Genomic DNA, 22,544 nt, shown 5'->3' with positions numbered 1-22,544 from the left:
CTCCTATCCCACCCCTGGTATCTCTCTCCTATCCCACCCCTGGTATCTCTCTCCTATCCCACCCCTGGTATCTCTCTCCTATCCCACCCCTGGTATCTCTCTCCTATCCCACCCCTGGTATCTCTCTCCTATCCCACCCCTGGTATCTCTCTCTATCCCACCCCTGGTGTGTGTATCTCTCTCCTGTCCCTGGTATCTCTCTCTATCCCACCCCTGTCCCTGGTATCTCTCTCTATCCCACCCCTGGTGTGTGTGTGTGTGTGTGTGTGTATCTCTCTCCTGTCCCTGGTATCTCTCTCTATCCCACCCCTGGTGTGTGTGTGTATATCTCTCTCCTGTCCCTGGTATCTCTCTCTATCCCACCCCTGGTGTGTGTGTGTGTATCTCTCTCCTGTCCCTGGTATCTCTCTCTATCCCACCCCTGGTGTGTGTGTGTGTGTGTGTGTGTGTGTATCTCTCTCCTGTCCCTGGTATCTCTCTCTATCCCACCCCTGGTGTGTGTGTGTGTGTGTGTGTGTGTGTATCTCTCTCCTGTCCCTGGTATCTCTCTCTATCCCACCCCTGGTGTGTGTGTGTGTATCTCTCTCCTGTCCCTGGTATCTCTCTCTATCCCACCCCTGGTGTGTGTGTGTGTGTGTGTGTGTGTGTCTCTCTCCTGTCCCTGGTATCTCTCTCTATCCCACCCCTGGTGTGTGTGTGTGTGTGTGTGTGTCTCTCTCCTGTCCCTGGTATCTCTCTCTATCCCACCCCTGGTGTGTGTGTGTGTGTGTGTGTGTGTGTGTCTCTCTCCTGTCCCTGGTATCTCTCTCTATCCCACCCCTGGTGTGTGTGTGTGTGTGTGTGTGTGTGTGTGTCTCTCTCCTGTCCCTGGTATCTCTCTCTATCCCACCCCTGGTGTGTGTATCTCTCTCTATCCCACCCCTGGTGTGTGTATCTCTCTCCTGTCCCTGGTATCTCTCTCTATCCCACCCCTGGTGTGTGTATCTCTCTCCTGTCCCTGGTATCTCTCTCTATCCCACCCCTGGTATGTATCTCTCTCCTGTCCCTGGTATCTCTCTCTATCCCACCCCTGGTGTGTATCTCTCTCCTGTCCCTGGTATCTCTCTCTATCCCACCCCTGGTGTGTGTATCTCTCTCCTGTCCCTGGTATCTCTCTCTATCCCACCCCTGGTGTGTGTATCTCTCTCCTGTCCCTGGTATCTCTCTCTATCCCACCCCTGGTATGTATCTCTCTCCTGTCCCTGGTATCTCTCTCTATCCCACCCCTGGTGTGTATCTCTCTCCTATCCCTGGTATCTCTCTCTATCCCACCCCTGGTGTGTATCTCTCTCCTGTCCCTGGCATCTCTCTCTATCCCACCCCTAGGTATCTCTCTCTCTATCCCACCCCTAGGTATCTCTCTCTATCCCACCCCTTGTGTTTATCTCTCTCCTATCCCTGGTGTCTCCCTCTCTCCCACCTATTTACCTGCTTCCTGTAGACTAGAGTAATAATAGCTCCTGTTGAGACAAGTTCCCCTTAATGGCACTGGCCCTCTTTGGAGAGGGCAGGGACTGCTGATGTAAGATCCTTTCCCCTCTCTCCCTTACACACAGTGCTGGCAGGCAGATGCATCTTGGGAGCAAATAGCAGTGAGTGTGGTCTGGGGCCCTTCTTAGCACTGGGTGCCTTCAACTATGGTTATTTCTGGCCACTTGGTTGGCACTGTCATGAAATAACAGTAAAGGAGTTTAAGCATGCGTGGGATAAGCATAAGGCTATCCTAACTATAAGATAATGCCAGGGACTAATGAAAGTATTTAGAAAACTGGGCAGACTAGATGGGCCGAATGGTTCTTATCTGCCGTCACATTCTATGTTTCTATGTTTCTATGAAATAAAATAAAGCTGGACTGATCTGCTGATGTCCCCTGCTGGCCCACTTCTGCAGCCCCTTGACTGCCATGTGCTGCCTGACCTTCTGGGGGAACCCCTCACAAACTGGAGCTCGAGGCCTAGACAGGGGCCACTGGGTCCCAGTCTGAGCTCAGGCCCCTCAGCAGCCACCTTACGGGTAATCCAGTTTTAGGTTTGGTCGCTAAACGTCAACAGAAAACCGAAATGCAAAAAACTCATACTGTAATAGCAAGTGGTGATGGTAGTTGAGTTGGAGCATTTTTCCAGATCAGCTAATTTTGTTTGTCGTGTGTTTAGTGGGTTAATGTTTGCATTTTTATCTGAATTATGGTAAAGGGATAAAAGCCCTGTCCATCCAATTTCACCCCAGTAGCGCACCTAGTGGGGAGTGGAGGGGGCAGTTAGCCCTAAGTGACAAACAAGAATGGGGTGCACAGAGCACCGCATAACGCCTTCTAATTTGTAACATGGCTGCCCAGGACCTAGGTAGAAGATTTAATTATCCTGTACCCGAATCTGGTATGGTATGTGATTGAGTGTGCTTGTCTGAGTGAGCATGTGTGTCTGTTAGTGAGGTGTGTAGTGGGCTTCTGCATGTAGCAGTGAGCTTTTGTGTATGAGCTTCAATCTGTGTTTGCATGTGGCAGTGACACTGTCAGTGTGCTTGATTTATATATATCGGTCTCGCAAAAACTTCCTCGTTTTGTGGACCTGACCTTAAATGACCAAACAAATAGTGGAAAAATAAACAGAGTACTAACATGTATATATTAATCTAAATTTGTAAAGTCAAATTATGTGTTTTTTTCCCATTGTGTAACATTTTGGGACGGTATTAAAGACCTTAACTACATGTTAAAGAAGCTTTCTAAAGACTTACAGCCCTGTTCTAGTTATGTACGGAAGTGGACACTAATTTGATGTATTCGGCCCTTTGTCTCCAGCTTTATGTTAGAAGTGTTGGTGACGGGAAATTGCACCTGGCAGATCGCAGGTAAGAAGTCAATACATTCTAAAACAGTTTGATTAGTTACAATGTAGGGGAGGGGGTTGGCACCATGGCACACTTGGCGCCATAACCACTACAGTACGCTCCATTGGTTATGACGCTTGGAGTATTATCATGCTTGGAGTACAGCTGGAGCAAACATATGAATAGACATAGTAGAACATATTTGTGGTATTGAAAACACTGCACATTTTTACATAATTATTTATAAATATAAATGTGTAGATTTTTACATAATTATTTAAGCTGAGCTTTAGATTTGCAAGCAAGGAAATAAGTCAAGCTAGGCACATGTCGAGGATATTGGATTACTACAGAATTATCCAGCTATAAACATCGGTTAGACATGTAGAAAGTAGACTATAAACTAAATATTGTTACTGTACATATGCATTACATGTGGGGTAAACCACTGGAACTGGGTGCATTATTAAAGGGAATCTCCAGTGCCAGGAAAACGATCCGTTTTCCTGGCACTGGAGGGTCCCTCTCCCTCCCACCCACCAATCCCCAGGTACTGAAGGGGAGCTTCTCAGCGACCTAGCTCCCTGTCAGTAAATTAGCTGAGGCTAGCACACAGGGGAGTGAGGCTGGGCTGCAAGGAAGTATTGAATAGAATACCAGAAAATATAAGGATAGAAAAGGGTACAGCTTATATCCGGTAGCCTAAAATGGAACTGGATGGCGTCCATTGTGGCAAAGAAGGGCGTGTAATGTGGCCATAGTGCCATCCATGTGGATGAGTTCCCAGTCAGCCGGTGCCCAGCCTGGGGAAGATCGCTGGTGATGCTGGGAAGTCGAGAGGGGTGTGAGGCAGAGGCCCCTTCCAGCCCCAGGCCTGTTTGCGTTCCGGTGTCTTGCAGCCACGGACTCTGGGTCTCTGTGAGTCCAAGTCCTTTCCCTCTGGGTTGTGACAGGAGACCTTGATGGTGTGTGGCTGCCGTCGGCGGTTTGTCTTCCGTCTGCGTGGGGCGATGCTTTAGGGGATAACCCCTAATGGCCGTCAATCTAGGTGGGCGAGAACTGGTGGACATGGGTGGCTGTGTGGTTGCTATGCCCGAAGGGGCTCTGCTCACCTCCCGGTTGTTGCTCTTCTGAGTGTCAAACTTGTGGAGTAGATAGCTCGGCACGCTTTTCCAGGGTGTCCCAGAATCGAGATATTATTTCCTCAAGCCTTGATAAGGTCCCCCAGTATGCTGGGACAGTCCTGTCCGGACTGCATAGGTGTGTGGTCTATGGGCACATCTGCCATCTTATCTCGCTTGTGCAGGCATCAGACAGCCCCATCTGTCAGGCAAATATGAAGGGCCAGCCAGTGGGGACTGAGATAACTCCACTGGTCCAAAGGTTGGGAGGGGGAAACGGGACGGTTGGGTATCACCTCGGGGGACAGCTTGTGCTGAACGGGAGATCGGCCGTCTCTGCCGCCCGTTCACCTCGCCGGGCCACACTGGAGATCATCAGAAACGTGTGGAGGGAAGTCTGCAAAAAGTGCCCTTAAGCTTTCCGGCAGTCTCCCTAAGCAGGTAAGTAGCCTGAATAGTCGGATTAGCGTTTTGGTAATCGTTGCAGTAGCGGGTTTTAAGAGTAAGCTGGGAGCTCACACGAAACACGTCTTGCCGCCATGCAGGTCAGGCCCCGTCCCCCTAATTTTCTTTTTTAAACCTCACAAATACATTTTTCGTAAATATATGGATAAGTAAACATAATATTACAAATTCTGGAAAGTGAATTTTCTCCTTTAATATTAATTCCAACAAGCGCTGATCATCAGAAGGAGTTACTTGGAATAACTGCCGTGAACCAATGGTCTTTTTCCACAGAGTGTGGCATATTTAGCTCCTGAATACTGGTGGAAGTCATTGGAACTCTAACTTGGGCAGACTTCTAATTTGCTCGACAACTAGTGGATTAACAAAATGTTGACCTTGGCTAAGCATGTTAATGAGCAGTTAAGATGAGTTGCTCTTGACTTTCTGTAAACATCCATGTAGTTAAATTAGCAATTCGTCTTCCCTTCCTTGGAAGGGAAAAAAAAATGTATTCCCTAATAGTTAGAGAATTCTCTATACCTTTTAATGCTTTATATTATTGTGCTTTGTTCTTACTGGGGGAGTGCTAAAGTCTTTCAGTTGAGGGGCAAGTACAAACTAATGACTTTTTCCAATATCCCAGGACATACCCTAGTGTTCTGACAGGCCTAATGAGCAGTGAGACTGAAGCCCATGGAACAACGCAGTAGGAGGAGTGGGCCTTGACAGAGCCAGGGAGTGGGCAGGTGCTAGTGTTTGGGGGTTGGATTAGTTTAATGGTGCTTGGGGGCGGAGACAGGGAGTATAAAGAGCAGCCATTTTAGAATAGGGGCCATTTTAACCAGAGCCTCTCTTACCTGTAAATTGTGTCAGGTCGGCGAGGTTCTTTTTCTTTGTCGTTTCTGCAGGATTATGGCGTCGCTCGATGAGATCCTGGACGGTGTTCGGGCAGCTGTGAAGGACAGAGGACTGGATTGGCTTCATCAGTAGTTGGGGACTGCCGGGCCTGCTCCTGCGGTACCGGCCCGTCGACCGGCGAGGAGGACGAGACCACCTCAGCGTTTGAGCCCGGGCGCTGGGCCCGCAGCGCGGCGGAGGAGGAGCCCTTCGGCAGGATGTGGTGTGACCGACGGTCCGGATGAGGCCCCGTCAACAGAGCCAGGCAGGCGCACGGCTCGCTCCGGTGGGCGCGGCAGCGGCCTGGCGAGGACGGCCGTACAGCGCACGGTGGCGGAAGGATCCAAGCCACGCGGTTCCGCGGCTGGCAGGAGGAACGGTCCGGGCGGATCTCTGAAGACGGCCGGGACGGAGGCCAGGCTGGCTGGGGGTCATGTGAGCGGCGGCACGAAGCAGACACGTCCCGGTGAGTCAGCCACTAGTGCGAGTGCTGGAGGGCAGGGGAGTGATGGTGATGGCGGATATATGACGGCCCCTCAGGCCTTGGGGGGAAGCCAGGACAGCAGAGTCATGGCAGGGACGTCTCAGGCTGAGGCAGGGAGACAGATGCAGGGACAAGGGGACCTCACAGGAAGCGAGTGGGTCTGGGCGCACGGCAGTCTGCCAGGATAGTGATGCTGAATCTGGCTTGGGGCAGACGGCCGAGGAGAAGCCAGGCTCGGCACTGACAGTTGGGGGGCAGGGTACTCCTCCTGTTATGTTAGTTCAGGATGTCAGCGGTAGGCGAGAGGGCCCATCTGGACGCTCTCAGGGTCAGCTTCATGACATGGAGGCCGCAGGGAGCGGGTGGAGAGCAGAACGACGCTTCTCTGGCGTCAGGCGCAGCGTCTCGAGGAGCAGAACAAGGAGTTCAGGGAGCAGGGAAAGATCACCTGCGCGGAGCAGGTGCAGCGTAGCAGGCTCCTGTTGCAGGAGGCATGATTCCAGGGATAGCGGGAGGAGGAGTCAGCGGAGAAGATCAGGTTCACCTGGAGGGAGGCTCAGTGATCGGTGGAGGGGACCACCTCGTGAGGGCAGTCGCCCTGCGAGACGAAGCGTTGCTAAGGAGGATTGGGAGGAACGTAGGGAGGAAAGGCGGGTGAGGACGGTTCAGGACAGACTACCCAGATTTCCTTCTCCCTACAGGTCTCGGAGCAATACCCCTACGGTCTCGAGGCGAGTCCAGGCGGATGGGAGTCGGCGACAACGGGATTCTCCGGTGCCTGAAAAGGTGGACGGAAGGACGGCGCCTCTGCAGCCAGAGGTTCGAGTGGTGAGTTCCCACACACACACGACAACCGGGACAGTTGTTAAATGATTTAAGAACATTTTTAGATTCTTGGTCTGGGACGGAGGGGTCGCCTGCGCAATTCGGGAAGGTGTGGGCGCGAGAGAGTAGTCGGGACACGGCGGCGGGGCTCGGGGGGACACGGTTGTCCGCGCCCGGCGGAAGTGAGTCAGGAGCGGGGGCCGAGTTGTCTGGGTTGGGAGGGGTGGGTGATGTCCCGGATGCGGCGCGGCAGAATGTGCACGTGTCCTTCGCAGGCCCCCTCGGATGTCATTTAAAAGTGGAAGTGAAAGAGAAGATATGGAAAGGTGAGTTTGTGGAGATATTTTCCCTCCTTCCCCTAGAGGAGTTCTTAGACTTGAAGGAGGAGGATAAGAAGGATGCCAAAAAGGAGGAGGAAGAAAAAAGGCGGAGGTATCGCAAGATACCTAAGACCTTTGGGAATTGGTTGAGGGCCTTCTGCATTCTAGCTAGTGTAATCGGGGAGAAGGCTCCAGGGCGTTGCTCAGAACTATTTTGTTATTTGGATGGGATAGGAGATGCGTACCGAACCTACGGAGGTTTGGCTTGGTGGAGGTACGACGAACAATTTCGTCAACGGCTGGCAGCGAATGCGAGCATGCGGTGGGACCAAATGGACCTACCGTTATGGATGCGCCTTATGATGGCCCAGAAGACGGCGCCCTTTCCCGGGGCAGCCGGCGCGGCCTCAGGGGCCGGGTTGGCTGGGCAAAAGAAAGGTTTCTGTTGGATGTTCAACGAGGGACATTGCAAATGGGGTAATACTTGCAGGTTCCGGCACGAATGTTCAGGCTGCGGGGGAACCCACGGTGTCAACCGTTGCTTTAAAAAGGGTAAGTCTGGCGGGGGAGGTGGGCCCGCAGGGGCGGCAGCTACCGCAGCTTCCGTTGGGAGTGTCTCCGGTGAAAATAGACGTGATGTTGCCTTGGCTAAGGCGATACGTTAACAGGGAAGATGCTGTTTTCTTGTGGCAGGGTTTTCGGGAGGGGTTCTTTATTCCCTACGTAGTTAGGGGACCTGGTACGTTATGTGGGACTCTCAAGTCAGTTCGGGAGCACCCGGAGGTAGTGCGGGAAAAGCTAGGTAAGGAAGTACAACTGGGGAGGATGGCGGGACCGTTCTCGCCACCGCCATTGCCCGATTTGCGAATATCCCCTCTGGGCGTGGTCCCCAAGAAAGAGGCAGGCAAATTCAGGTTGATTCATCATTTATCGTACCCGAAAGGAGCTTCGGTGAATGATGCCATCGACACGGCCCTTAGCTCCGTCTCTTATACGTCATTTGACAAGGCAGTCGAGTTGGTTCGGAGGCTGGGGCATGGTGCGCTGATGGCAAAGGTAGATGTGGAAGCAGCATTTCGACTGCTCCCGATACACCCGGACTGCCATCATCTGCTCGGTTGCTGTTTTGAGGGGGAATTTTTCGTTGACCTGTGCCTGCCTATGGGGTGTTCGATCTCATGCGCCTATTTCGAGAGGTTTAGTACCTTCTTGGAGTGGGTTGTGCGGACGGAGTCGGCAGGGGGCGGGGTGGTGCATTACCTCGACGACTTTCTTTGCGTGGGCCCGCGGGACTCGGACCGTTGTAAACAGATATTGGACGGGTTTCAATGGGTGGCGCACAAAGTAGGGGTTCCCCTGGCGGAGGACAAGACGGTAGGGCCTACGACGTGCCTTAGTTTTTTGGGTTTAGAAATTGACTCCGGTAAATGGGAATGCAGGCTACCGGGGGACAAATTATCACGGCTACGCGAGCTGGTGGCAACGGTAGGGAGGGCCAAGAAGGTGACACTGCGTGGGCTCCAATCGCTGGTGGGGAGCCTTAATTTCGCGTGCCGGGTCATACCCATGGGGAGGGTTTTCTGTAGGCGCCTTGCGCAAGCTACGAGCAAGGTGCGACTGCCGTCGCATTACATCAGGGTTTCGGCGGATATGAAGGCGGATTTAATGGTGTGGGACCGGTTCTTGCAGGCTTTTAATGGGACGGTGATTTTTCGAGAGCCGGCGGCATCTGGGGAGGTTGTTGGTCTATACACCGACGCTTCTGGTAGCATAGGCTTTGGGGCTTACCTGGGGGGTCACTGGTGCGCCGAGCCATGGCCTGAGGCCTGGAGGCAGAGCTCGCTGATTAAAAACCTGGCGTTTCTGGAGCTATTCCCGGTGGTGGTAGCGGTGAGTTTGTGGGGACAGGTGTTGTCCAACAAGCATATTGTATTTCACTCAGATAACATGGCGGTAGTACAGGCGATCAATAGTTTGTCGGCGTCGTCTCCCCCAGTTTTGTGTTTGCTGCGGCGTTTTGTCCTTCTCTGTATGTCTTTCAATTTGGTGTTTAGGGCTAGGCACATCCCTGGTATGTTGAATGTGGTAGCTGATGCGCTCTCTCGTTTTCAGTGGGAACGATTTCGGGAAGCGGCGCCGGAAGCTATGGCGCAGGGGCAGGCTTGCCCTGGCGAGATGTGGCAGCTCGGGACCGCATGCTTGGGGAGTGTATAAAGAATTCTCTGGCACCGAGCACTTGGTCGGGCTACGTCAAGGTTTGGAAAGAATGGGACGTGGCGGTACAGCAGGTAGGGGGTGACAGTTCGCAGGGGCAGAGGGTGGACGTGCTGTGTCGCTTGTTTGCTAAACAGGCGTCACCGGCCGTGATAGATAGGTGCATGTCTGCCATGGCGTTTTTGTTCAAGTTCAACGGGTGGGAGGACATTACGAAGAATTTTCTAATACGCCAGGCTTTGAAGGGCTTTAAAAGGGGTAAGAAGCTCGCGGACCCGAGGCGGCCAGTGTCGTTTTCGGTCTTGCAAAACCTGTTAGGGGTGTTGATCGATCTGTGTAATTCCCCTTCCGAAGTAGCACTATTTTCTGGGGCGTTTGTCTGGGCGTTTTTTGGTGCTTTTCGCATTAGTGAGCTGGTGAGTGCCAACAAGTTGGGGAACGGCGGTTTGATGTTCGAGGACGTGGTCATAGGTAGTGATCGGGTGCAGATATGGCTGCGCCGGTCTAAAACGGACGTTTACGGCAAGGGTTGTGCGGTGGTGCTATATGAGTTGCCAGGATCAGGGGCTTGCCCGGTGGCTTGCGGCACAAGGTACTGTGAGGTTCGGCCAGAAGGGAAGGGTTGTTTCTTTTTACACGCCGATGGCTCGGCGTTGTCACGATTTCAGTTTCTGCGGGTCTTTAGGATGGGATTGCAGAAGATGGGCCTGGATCCGAGTCAATTTGGGACGCACTCTTTTCGCATTGGGGCAGCGACGGAGGCTGCGCGTTTAGGTTTGGGGGACGAGAGGATCAAACAAATAGGGAGGTGGGAATCCGTGCGATTCCGCTCGTATGTAAGGCCGGATAAGTTGGTGTAATTGCTTGGGTGCAAGAATTTGGGATGGGGACGTTGCCTTTTTTCTGCCACTAATTTTGTCTCTTCAGGTTTGGAAGTTTGGTTGCTGGGCCACTCGTATGTGTACTGGGCGGAGAAGAGAGCCGCAGTTCGCAGAAGCGGATCACAGCTGGGCTTTCCATTGGAACGAGTGACTCTATATTGGTTTGGTTTTAGGGGCGCTAGTTGGCAGAGTTTATGTAGTTTCTTGTTTCGAAAAGTGGTTGGTGGGTCGGTCCCGGATGTAGTGTTGGTTCACGGAGGGGGGGGAACGACTTAGGTGGGATTCCCCAAAGGGAGTTGGTGAGGAGGATGAAAAGGGATGTGGATCGGCTGAGGGAGCTGGTTCCTGGCGTGGTGGTGGTGTGGTCCGAGATGGTTCCGCGCTTTGCGTGGAGACACGCCAGGGATCCAGCTGCAATAGCTCGATCACGGGGTAAAATTAATAAGATGATGGCAGTTTTTATCAGACGTTCTGGGGGCATAGTGGTGCGGCACAGGGAGTTGGAGGGCATGTTGCCTGGGTATTTTAGGAGGGACGGGTTACACCTGTCAGACGTGGGGAATGATTTGTTGAACCTTGGCTTCCACGAAGGTATTGAGCAGGCCCTGTTTAGGTGTGGTGGGGGTCGCACATGCGCTTAAGGAGGTCAAGCCATGTGCTGTGGCGGAACAGGGCATAGTAAAAATTGGAATTTGGCGTGGAGTTTGAACTGGACAGGCCGAGGTGTAGGCCTGATGGAATTAAGGACTGGTTGGTTCTAGCTCTTCGGTGGCGACGAACCTGGGGGTGTAGGGGTGTCTGAGGTACACCCCTACAGTTATCAATATGATGTGGGGCCTCTTTGGTAGGCCGTGTTTCAAGTTAATTGTTATTTGGTTATATATTGTTCAATTGGTAGGGTCATTGTCAGGGGTACTGTGTGGGGGGTATAGTAATTTAATGTATAGTTGGACAATGACCCTAAATTATGTTAATTATGCTAATTTAATTAATAAAAGCTGTGGACTTTGTACTCCAACAGAATTAACTGTGTCCGTGTCTTATTTAGTATAAGGTTATAGTGCATGACGAATAACGTCCGTGCAAAGGTTTATATAAAGTTTTAGCACATGCCGAATAACGTCTGTGCAAATGTCATGTGGGCTACGAGCCCAAGCAAAGGCTCTGCACAATTCCTGCCTGCAGCCTCTTTTCTGGAATAGTCTGCCAACAGACATCCCACCACATCTCCAAATGAGTTTTAGAGGAAAAACTATAGCATTAGGAATACAAACTTTGTATGTGTCTGTCCCCCATGAGGGTTTAAAAGGTAAGATTTACTTATCTCACCATGTTGTCTGAGATAATTGATCTCAGCAAATCCAATGCTTCAATGGGAAAGCATTGAGAGGGTAGGACCAGTGGTGTATCCTGGTTTTGTGCTGCCCTAGGCAGAACAAATCTCAGGCGCCCCCCACGCGCCACCCCCACCCAACCTTTACCCCGCCCCGCATTCTAAATACACACACACACATTCACTGACAGATACGCATACACTAGCTAACAGAAACACACACTAGCTAACAGAAACACACTCGCTAACAGAAACACACACACTAATAGACAAACTCACACTCAGTAACAGACAAACTCACACTCAGTAACAGACAAACTCACTCACTAACAGACAAACTCACTCACTAACAGACAAACTCACTCACTAACAGACAAACTCACTCACTAACAGACAAACTCACTCACTAACAGACAAACTCACTCACTAACAGACAAACTCACTCACTAACAGACAAACTCACTCACTAACAGACAAACTCACTCACTAACAGACAAACTCACTCACTAACAGACAAACTCACTCACTAACAGACAAACTCACTCACTAACAGACAAACTCACTCACTAACAGACAAACTCACTCACTAACAGACAAACTCACTCACTAACAGACAAACTCACTCACTAACAGACACTCACACTAACAGACACACACACTAACAGACACACACACTAACAGACACACACACTAACAGACACACACACTAACAGACACACACACTAACAGACACACACTCACTAGCAGACACAAACTAGCAGACACAAACTAGCAGACACACACACACACTCATAGGCAAACACACTAACAGACACACACACTAACAGACACACACACTAACAGACACACACACACACACTCACTAACAGACACACACACTCACTAACAGACACACACACTCACTAACAGACACACACACACTCACTCACACACACTCATACTCACTAACAGACACACACTCACACTCACTAACAGACACACACTCACACTCACTAACAGACACACACACACTCATACTCACTAACAGACACACACACACTCACACTCACCAACAGACACACACACACTCATACTCACTAACAGACACACACACACACTCACACTCACTAACAGACACTCACATTAACACTTTTTTTTTTTTACTTTAACCCCCCCAGCCTCCTTACCTTTGGGAATGCTGGGGGGGGCTTCTTTTTTCCCTGGTGGTCCAGTGGCTTTTTTTTTTTTACTTTAACCCCCCCCAGCCTCCTTACCTTTGGGAATGCTGGGGGGGGGGGACCTTCTTTTTTCCCTGGTGGTCCAGTGGCTGCTGGGCGGGCGGGCGGGCGGCGCTGCTGGGCGGGCGGCGAGGGAGCACTTCCTTTGAGCTGTCTGCTCAGCTCCCTCGCGCGCCGCACAGTGAGGCTGGGAGGCGGAGCCGGAATATGACGTCATATTCCGGCTCCCAGCCTCACTGTGCGGCGCGCGAGGGAGCTGAGCAGACAGCTCAAAGGAAGTGCTCCCTCGCCGCCCGCCCAGCAGCGCCGCCCGACCGCCAAGCAGCAGCCCAGCATGTCTGTTAGCCGCAAGGCTAACAAGACATTTGCCTTGGGCATTTGGGGGGCGGCTTTTTTTGCCGCCCCCTGGAAAATGCCGCCCAAGGCAAATGCCTTGTTTGCCTCGCGGCTAATACGCCCCTGGGTAGGACGCATGCACACCAAAACGCCAGGCTGTGCTAATCAAATGCTTTCTATGAGAATCAGTTTATTGAATAACTCTGTTATGGCAGTGGAAGTGCCCCTAGTGGCTGTAAGGGCCACTAGAGGTATGTTAAACCTGGAATGAAAATAAATATTAGAACAATGTTGTGTATATGAGAGTACTATCTGTGTAAAAATACACACACACACACACATATATATATATATATACATACACATATATATATATATATATACATATATATATATACACACACACACACACACACACACACTATATAGAACAGTGGAAAATTATGTTTTGCCAATTATTTTATGTGAGATAAGAATGCACTCAGGGGCCTCCTGGCACCATAATAACTTAATTTAGAACTGCATTATTTGTAACTAGATTTATTTCTAAAAAAAAAAAAAATGTTTCAAAACCGAGAAGGCTAATTTGTTTGTGAGATGTTATAGAAGACACTTATGAATTCTGCATTATGTCAGGCAAGGCTTGAAATTGCTGCCTTGCCGAATGTGACTTGCATATGCACAAGTCCCAACATTTTAAACGGACAAAGAGGGAACCTTTAATTTTAGGGGTGTGAGTTCTGGTGTGGCAAGGGGCGGTGTTTTTCCAAGAAATTTTAGGTGACTTATTAATAGCAATTTATGCAAGTTAAATTAAATTTAGAACAAGTACATTATTTACACATACTGATTTCTAAACGCATATATTATAGTTTAAATACAAATTACTGTGAGTATTATTGCTGTAAAACCTTGGTTTATACATTAGGATAGAAAAGAGAGACAGAGGAATTTAGGGCCCAAAATAGGGACCAACTCTCCTAAGTAGGGACACTTGGTAGCATTGCACATGATCCTGGTATGTAACAAATAGCACACTGCCAGGCCTGAAATGATTCATTGGTGTTCCAAAATAAATACAATAATAAACAAACTAGTGGTTATGGTGCTTACAGTAATCATTGCATCTCAGAAACCATTTTAAATGAATTTACAAGGATGAGTGAGGAAGGAACTGTCTTTACTTCAAAGGTGACAGTTCCTTTTTAAATTGTTTAAAAGGGCATTAATTACTTATGCTGTACTTGGTGTTTTATTGGGATTACAATATGTCTGCAGCAGTCATTTAGACTCCCTTTACAAATATTTTATTGGGCTTTTCCTCTTCACTTTCCTTTTTATCGTTTATTAGAGTAAATCAAAGCAGTGTGGTGAGATCAGATTTTTTTTCCCAGTCTCTTTATCTCCTTAAATCAAATAAGATACCCTTGGAATGTTTTAAGTTGAGTATTATTTACTAACCGATAATTGTGAGAGATTATATTTAAAGGAAGTGTTTAAGAAATATACTGCTTTAGGTTTTGTTACACATGTGGCTTTAAGTCACTGCGATATGCACACAATAGATGCACTAATACATGTGATTGTTGGAAAGAGAAAGAAAGAACACGCTGATGTAATATATATATGTCATGATAAGTCATGAAGAGTCAACAATGTACAAATTGGGATCATAACCAAAATTGAAAGATTCTAGCTCAGCCACTTTGGCCTGCAATTTGCTATTCCCTGTCTACTGGATAGCCCTGTGTGCGTTGAAACCCAAACTGCAAAATGTACACAAAAATAGCATGCATAGAAATAAATATATATATATATATATCTATCTATCTATCTATCTATCTATCTGTCAGCTATAGTCATAGCTTTTTAGTATAAATGTTTTCGGTTTTTACTTCGCAATTCGTTGTTTAGTGAATTTAATCTTTTCCACTAAGATACAAAATATAGAAGAGTTTCACGTCCATTGATAGCAACTGGCGAGGACCAGGTAAAGTCTGGCAAGGGGTACAGAGGGAGATTTCCCCTTAGGTCAGTAACATACAGGTATGTGGGCTGCAGTCTCACAGCACCATTTTTTATTATTATTATTAAAGAACCACTAAAAGCACCAAAACCACTTCACCTCAATGTCTGGGTGCAATGCCCCTGTCATATTAAACCTGCAATGTAAAGCATTGCCATTTTGAAGAATAGGCAAGGCTTTCTTTCCAGAGTTTTTATTCAGCTAATTGTGGGCTTCACGCATGCGTAAACGGTCAATACAGCCATCTATTCAGGACGCTTTAGCAGTGTGGTATACATTCTCCTGAGCTGCACCTATCTTCAGAGGCTGCATCCATACAGCGCTACGGAATTTGTTGGCGCTATATAAATAATAAAAACAATAATAAATATATATATATATAAACAGGAACTCAGCAGATCTGAGGTCCAGGTGGACCTTGTGGAGCACAGGACACAAAGTCACAAAACCAATCAAAACAGTATTGTACACTTAGACATTCCCAGATAATGTACACAAACCCTCCCCTCTGCCTGTGATACAATTAACAAAGACAATGGGCTAACTCAATTAACTCTAAACGGAAAAAACAAAAATTTTTACAAACCCCCAAAATACAACATATCCCCACAAGTCACATCCCCTGATAACCCCGATCTGGGTGAACAACATATCCAAAAATCACCCAGATCGGTTCAGGGATTTCCTGGAAGTCTTATTTTTGCCCCACCATGCCCATGGTCCCATGCTGAAAACAGTTCCATACACTCGACGACAAAACACTGCTGGACAATTTAAGATGGTCGCCACATGTTTGAAAGGGGCATTGTGCCAAGTCCCAATATGCACAAATAATGTTTTTAAAAACGCAATACACCCCAGGGGCTGTAGTCACAGGGCAAGAGGCTGGCAAGCAGGCCTCTCCAAAACCCAGTGGCGAGGTTACTTTCGCCACAGGCAAAATAATAATCGGCAGTACGAAAAATCGATCTATTCCTCATCTTAACTTCAAGGATTGAGTTTTCAAATTTAAGGTCAAAATAGTTAAACTGGAGAAATTATCTAAATTAGCTGTGCTTTTAGTTTGGCTACTCTCGCCTTTCACTTTGAATTTTCACTTTAGTAAGTAACCCTGCCTCTAAGTGTTTTATCATTTAGAGTGGTCCACAATTATTTTTAATACTAGAAGCAGTGTTTACGTTTGCAGTGTGATCCTGGTAGCCAATGAAAAGATCTGATATGTGCATTACGTACAGTAGTCAGTCATAGTGGGTGTGTAAAGTGATTGCTATGACAACAAAACTGGTGTTCATTATCAATAGCCTTTAGCATTTCGGGATGGCTGTGTTATGTCATTATACCACCAGGGTGAGGGTATGCACCCTGCAGAGTAGTTGAGTGACCACTGGCAAAATGATCTCTTGCTGAAACTCTGGAAAAACTAGTTATATGGCTTTGTGCCACCCTGTGTGTTTGTAATCTCTCTCTCTCTCTCTCTCTATATATATATATATATATATATATATATATATATATATATATATATATATATATACTTATTATTTTTTAGAGAACCATATAACATTTGCTAAAATTTTCAAAATATTCATACCTCCAATGTGTCCTGATTTATGTGCAACAGTCTCAAAAAACAACCTGTGTCACCAGTACTAATGGAACTTCACTGGATTCCATTAAAACAGAAAATAGCACTCCACACCCAGAGCCGTCCTAACAGCATTATAGGCCCCTGGCAAAGCAGTGCACTGGGACCCTGTCTACAGAACCACTCACAGGACTAAAAAAAACGAAATTATCGATAAAATTAAAATCAGTGTTTAAAAAAAAAAAAACATGCTGTACAGCAGAGATTAATCCACACAAATGTTCGGACAATATAACATAAGCCTTGAGGATGAAAAACAAGAAATTCAACAAAAAAAATTGTACTCACTTGTTAAATCACACAGGCGGAGATGGCTCAAAACTAAATTACTATGAATTATTTACTATTAATCAAGCCTGTGCGGCCCCCGAGCAACTGCCCAGAATGCCATGCATTAAGATGACTCTGCGGTGTCTATAGCATGTCTCCTGTTTTGGCTTAACCTGCTCAGACATTATCCCGGTGGTGCGAACACTGCTTCCATTTCCAGGCATCAAGGAGCTTGTCATGTATAAGGCAATAGCAAGTCTTTTAATGGTTTGAAGCTTTTCAGCAAATAGGAGACGGTGTAAGTGGAAAAAGCTGAATACACAAGATTGGACTCACAAACACACTCCTTTTCCACTAGTTCACAGAGCAGAAAGAGAGGCCTGCTGGGATGCACCTGTTTAACCTAACTGACTACAAGACTAAATGAGAAGCACATTCTTTAGCCTTCAACCAGAACCTGCGTCTTATTGTATCATGAAAAGCAATGGGACAATGTAAAATGTATTTAAAGCAAAGGATGCAAAACTAGTACATGGGAGGAAGAAACCTGAACTATTTAATGGACACCTAGCACAACTAGATGTACTATTATACTATGTATTGTATCCTTTATATTTAAAGAGGGAAATTGGTTCATTAATTGCACATTTAACTATGTAAACGTAAAATCCAGAAAATACCTTCCTATATTAGGATTACAGCTATTTCTTAAATATGAATAATAATAAAAACACTGCACCTAGGTTTGGGTATATATAGCATCTAGGTGTCCTTTTATTTAGGAGACAATCCCCCTGTCCCTCTTCCCACCCTAGTTCCTTGTTTCACAGGGACTCAAAAGGTCAAGCTGTTTGAATGTGCCAAAGAGCCCCAATAAAACCCATAATATGTGCTTAAACTATTAGTTGTTTAAATAGTTTATGTAAATAAAATACTTGTGCATGACCTATTCAATTGCATAATTGGTAATCAATAGGTCGAGAAGTCAGTTTAAAAATAGAAGGCACCTTGTACCAGCCCCCTCACCCCAACGCCGAATAAAACAAACATCGGGAGGTGTGACTAACAGCCAGAACAAAGTGGCAAAACTGGCCTGAACATAGCTTTTATACCACATGTAGTATGATGATAAGCTTCAGATAAAAGTGAAGTACGAACTATTTATACGCAGTACAGCTTTTTTCTGTATTCATTAAAATGGTGATATTTAAACTCCTTTAAGAGCACAGTATAAATAGTGTTTTTGGTTTGTTTTTTTACATGCTAGTGGCTTTACTAAAATAATCCTAAACCAATCAAAAACTTCATTTTTATCCATATTAAATTGAATCATTGTTTTTATATATATATATACAGGCATTTCTCACTTTATGAACTACCGCCTTTATGAACTTTTTTCTGGATGCGCCGCCATTTTGTTTCACCGCCATTTTGTGTCAGTGGTCAACGGAAAAGGACCAAGAAGAGTGCTTTGGAGCACAAACAAAAAGAGAAGAAGAATAATTTGTGGTCAGGAGTAGACAAGAAGAGAGATGAGGATCAGGAACACAGTTCCTGAAGATAAAGGGAAGTCTAAAAAACAGGTTTAGATTATACTGTATTCTTTTTGTGCTTTCATGGGCATACATTACAGATTCTGTAATATTATTGCACTGTGTGCTATTGAGTAGAGATTTGACTTGATTTGTCTGTGTGTGTCTGACACATATGTCTGTGTGTATGTGTGTTTGCCATTGTGCCATGTTTTGGCAGGCAGCAATAGTAAGGAGCAGGAGAAGGACTGAAAAGCCTGAAAAAGGGGAGAAGGAAGAAAGTTTGAGAGCTGTAAAAATAAAAGGAGTTACAGAAAAGTGATAAAAAAAAAAAAAAGAGATGCAAGCTTGAAAGTAAGAGAGGAGAAGGAGGAGAGTTTGAGAGCTGTAAAAATAAAAGGAGTAAAAGAAAAGTGCTAAAGGGGAGGGGGAAGCTGATAATGAAGAAAATGAATAAGTAGGAGGGCTTATGAGAGGTGCCCCCATTCAACAAATGCAGCATGTCTCGTCATTGAATAGTATGAGGATTGATTATAATTTAAAGAAGATTTCAATATGGTATGTGTGCCTTTAAAATTCCTACAACATACATGTATTTGCTATGCTTTCATTTTGTATTTGTACTTAATAATTTAGGTTTTCAATGGTAAAATTTGTTGGTCAGGAACGGAACCCATGTTTATTACATTGTGTCTATGGGAAATTAGTTCTCACTTTATGAACTCTCACTTTATGAACTAGGCTTTGGAACCAATTAGTTTGTAAAGTCGGGAACTACCTGTATATATATATATATACATTTATATATATATATTTTTTAAAGAATTCAGTAGATATAACTCCAAAGAAAACATGCATGTATTTTGTTTCTGCATATTTTATTAAGGGTATATGGGGAAAACCAGCTTGCAACAGCTGCAGACCTGTCTGTGCTGGAGAAGACACCAATCATAGGCTTCTCATTGACTAATGTTGCGATCGCAGGTGATCACAACTTTCCTATGCTTCTCAATGAGCTGTAATACAATTTATTGAGTAAAGGGGAAGGCTGTCTGATTGACAGCTAGGGAGGTGTTTCTGCCCCCAAATATAAAAGTCAGCATTTTATAAAGTGTCAGAAACAGGACAGACTACTTGGCGTTTCCTCAAGTAATGATTTCATAAGTAAATCACAGCATCATTCATCCATGACCCATTCATAAAAGGTTCTAAATGGCCTCATTATACCCAGCCATTAGTGAAAATACAGTATTTACTGCAATAGAGGCCACCATAATTGGGGAGATCTGTTTTCTCTCTTACCCCTACAAAATGATATGGGAGAATTCATTCTACCACCACTACCTACCTCTCTGTTTTTCATTATAATGCTTATCCATCTTTTTATTCAGTCAAGTGTCAATTACTGGGAATTCACAGTAAATTTCAAATTTAAGGTCAAAATAGCCAAATTGGGGGAAGAGAACCCCTATGCTTCCATTTCGGCTACTCTATCCTTGAAATGCACTTTGAATTCTCAGTTTAGTGAATGATCCTATGTATTTTGCCAGTCGGTTTACCCAGTGCTGCCCCTTCAGTTGTGTATTAACCCCACAAGTGCTCAAGAGGTGAGCCCCACATTGCTAGCTGAATCACCTGGCATTGTTGCTTCATATTCTACAGCTCAAAAGGTTCCATGACTTCCCAAGTTTTGATTCATGCTTGCACAACTGCACACCTTCGTATAACGCCACTTTACTGTAATTTGTCATGGCTAAATCAATATTTATGGTTTAGGCGTGGGCTTTAGCTATACAAGCCAGAAGTGTCATTCGTAAAAATACTATTTTTATCAGTTGAATATATAAAAAGATTATATACATATTATACACAAACTTTCCTAATGTACAGTTCACTTTCCTTTCACAGAACACTGAACTGTGTTAAAAATGACTTGGTCAGGCAATCAACTAATTATTAATTGTTCCGCTATCTCTGCTAAAATCTGTCTTTCTATGTCAGAGTTGCTAACCTGCAGAACAAAAATAGGACAACGGGATTTAACCCTTACTGTTCCAGATGCTACAATACTACATCTCCCAGAATGCTCAGCTAGAACCCAAAGGGGCTATTGGATCATAATCAGTTTGCAAAAATTGTCCCACCCTGGCTATTGTCATGGCCTGGCTAGATTTTGAAATCGTTTTCAATTTACTTAAATTCGGTGTATAGTGTATAAACCTCTAAAATAAGGCAAGGCTGGTGTGACTTGTCTCATAAGCATCTGGGTGAGACAAGGTCCTAGATAACGACGGTAGGGTTTATTTACTAAACAGCAAAACGTGGTAAATTGAAACCCAAATTGCACAAATTCAGGCTAAAATAGGCAAGCTGAGACTAAAGGCAAGTTGAAATGTTTTTCCAGATCGGCTACTGTGCCCTAAATTTTACAACTTGCTTTCCGATTCACTGCCATAAACCTTTTAGTGAATAAACCCTTTTGAGTTATGACATACAAAAAAAACAGGTTCTAATGAAAGCCGCAGTTCTCTTATAATGATATATAATCTCCCATAATGCTCTCACAGCCGTAATGCTGGCAAAGCATCAGAGGAGGTATAGTACATCCGGAGTGCCCAGTGTTGCCTACCCCTGTCCTAGGGTAAGGTTATGGTTGGTGATGGTTACCTTATTTAAGAGTTGAGTTATTTAGGCAGGGCCTGTCATTCTAGGGGAGGGTCGGTAGTTGTTGCTAGAGGTAACAGGTAGATGCAAGCCCCAAATTCATGCCCTAACTGCACCTAGATTCCTTGCCAGAGTACACTGCTGCACCCCATGTCAGTACAGCACCAGACACACAATGTTCACATCACTGTTATGCTCATCATCATATATGCTGCTATGTTTTTTTTAACGCAGTGACATCATAGTATCCCCAGTGACATTTAATGTTGGCATTTCAAAGGCCACATTTTATTTTTTTGTCTTTCAGGGACCCATGATCTCAAGTTTTTTGGTTAATACTGCACTTGTTTCAGAGTTTTATTGACAGAGACCCAACTTCAAACTAAAAACATTACATTGCAGTAAACATTCTGTTTCACCGTTCCATCATAGACACCATATATTGATTGTAAGCTTTGGATATAGATTTTGGGGATTTTAGATTTTTGGGATATTTATATTTAAAAAAAAAAATTATATTTAATGTTTAATAGGTGATTACTGTGCAGAGTACACCTCCTGATTATATAAACATAGACACATAAATGTCTAAATCTTTAGACTGAAAACCAAAACCATTGCAACAAGATCAAAATTATATAGAAAAACAAAAAAATACATGATATTATACCAAATTGAATAAAATTTAATATATATTGTTGAGATTCCAGAGGCACTCCAATGCACCCATCTTATTTCAAACGCTCTCCTGAAACAAGTCACTTTCTTCTCAAAGTCATTAAACCATTAAACATCTCCCTGGATTATATATAGGTAATTATGCTCTCTTAGACTCTATTTCACCACAAAAAAATGTATTTGTTGATAAAAATCTAGTTCAATTTTAAAATAAGATAAAAACGTCTCATCCTGCTTGTTTCAGTGTAGATTAGAGTGCAAGCTCCTATGCTTTCTTCTGGCATGTACGAAAAATAAACAGGGGATTTAAAAATCAATATAGCAATTCCCCTGGATTGGAAAATGTCAGTTTTTTTTATTATTTTAAAGTGACTAAAGCAATCAACATAAAATCAGTTCTTCCCACTCCAGTAAAGGTCACAAAACACTGATTAAGTTTGGAAGCAAGTTACAAAATGACTCCCATCTTAACCCATCCTTTCACAATAATAATTACACAAACCTCTCAGGGCTGCCATAACTCTTACACGGGGAGCTATAGACAATATATTGATACCTTGTGTGTTCTTTTAACCAATGTGATTAGCAAATTCAAGTTAAATCTCACCCCTCACAGCAATAACTATATACTGCTTTTCAGTGTAGGATTCACTGGTCACAAAGTAACCGACTTACAGAAGATAGAACATCAATCAGCTCAGAGAAAGCAGGAATCCACTATAGTTATATAGGAACAAACACTGAACTGAAACTCTCCACCGAATACAAAGAGTTTTCTGTAGTGA

The 22,544-nt window shown here is 45.4% G+C and overlaps 1 protein-coding gene across 1 annotated transcript in view; it reads right to left on the bottom strand.

Annotated features, from left to right (window-relative positions):
- EPS8L1 (EPS8 signaling adaptor L1) overlaps positions 1 to 22,544 on the bottom strand; it is a 123,501-nt gene that overhangs the window by 100,743 nt on the left and 214 nt on the right. The gene's annotated exons all lie outside the window — the stretch shown is intronic.

The sequence above is a fragment of the Pelobates fuscus genome, chromosome 11 (genome assembly GCF_036172605.1).
Source record: "Pelobates fuscus isolate aPelFus1 chromosome 11, aPelFus1.pri, whole genome shotgun sequence".
Taxonomy (NCBI): domain Eukaryota; kingdom Metazoa; phylum Chordata; class Amphibia; order Anura; family Pelobatidae; genus Pelobates; species Pelobates fuscus.
Note: the sequence above shows the minus strand (reverse complement) of the source record. Positions and strands in the feature narration are given on the sequence as shown.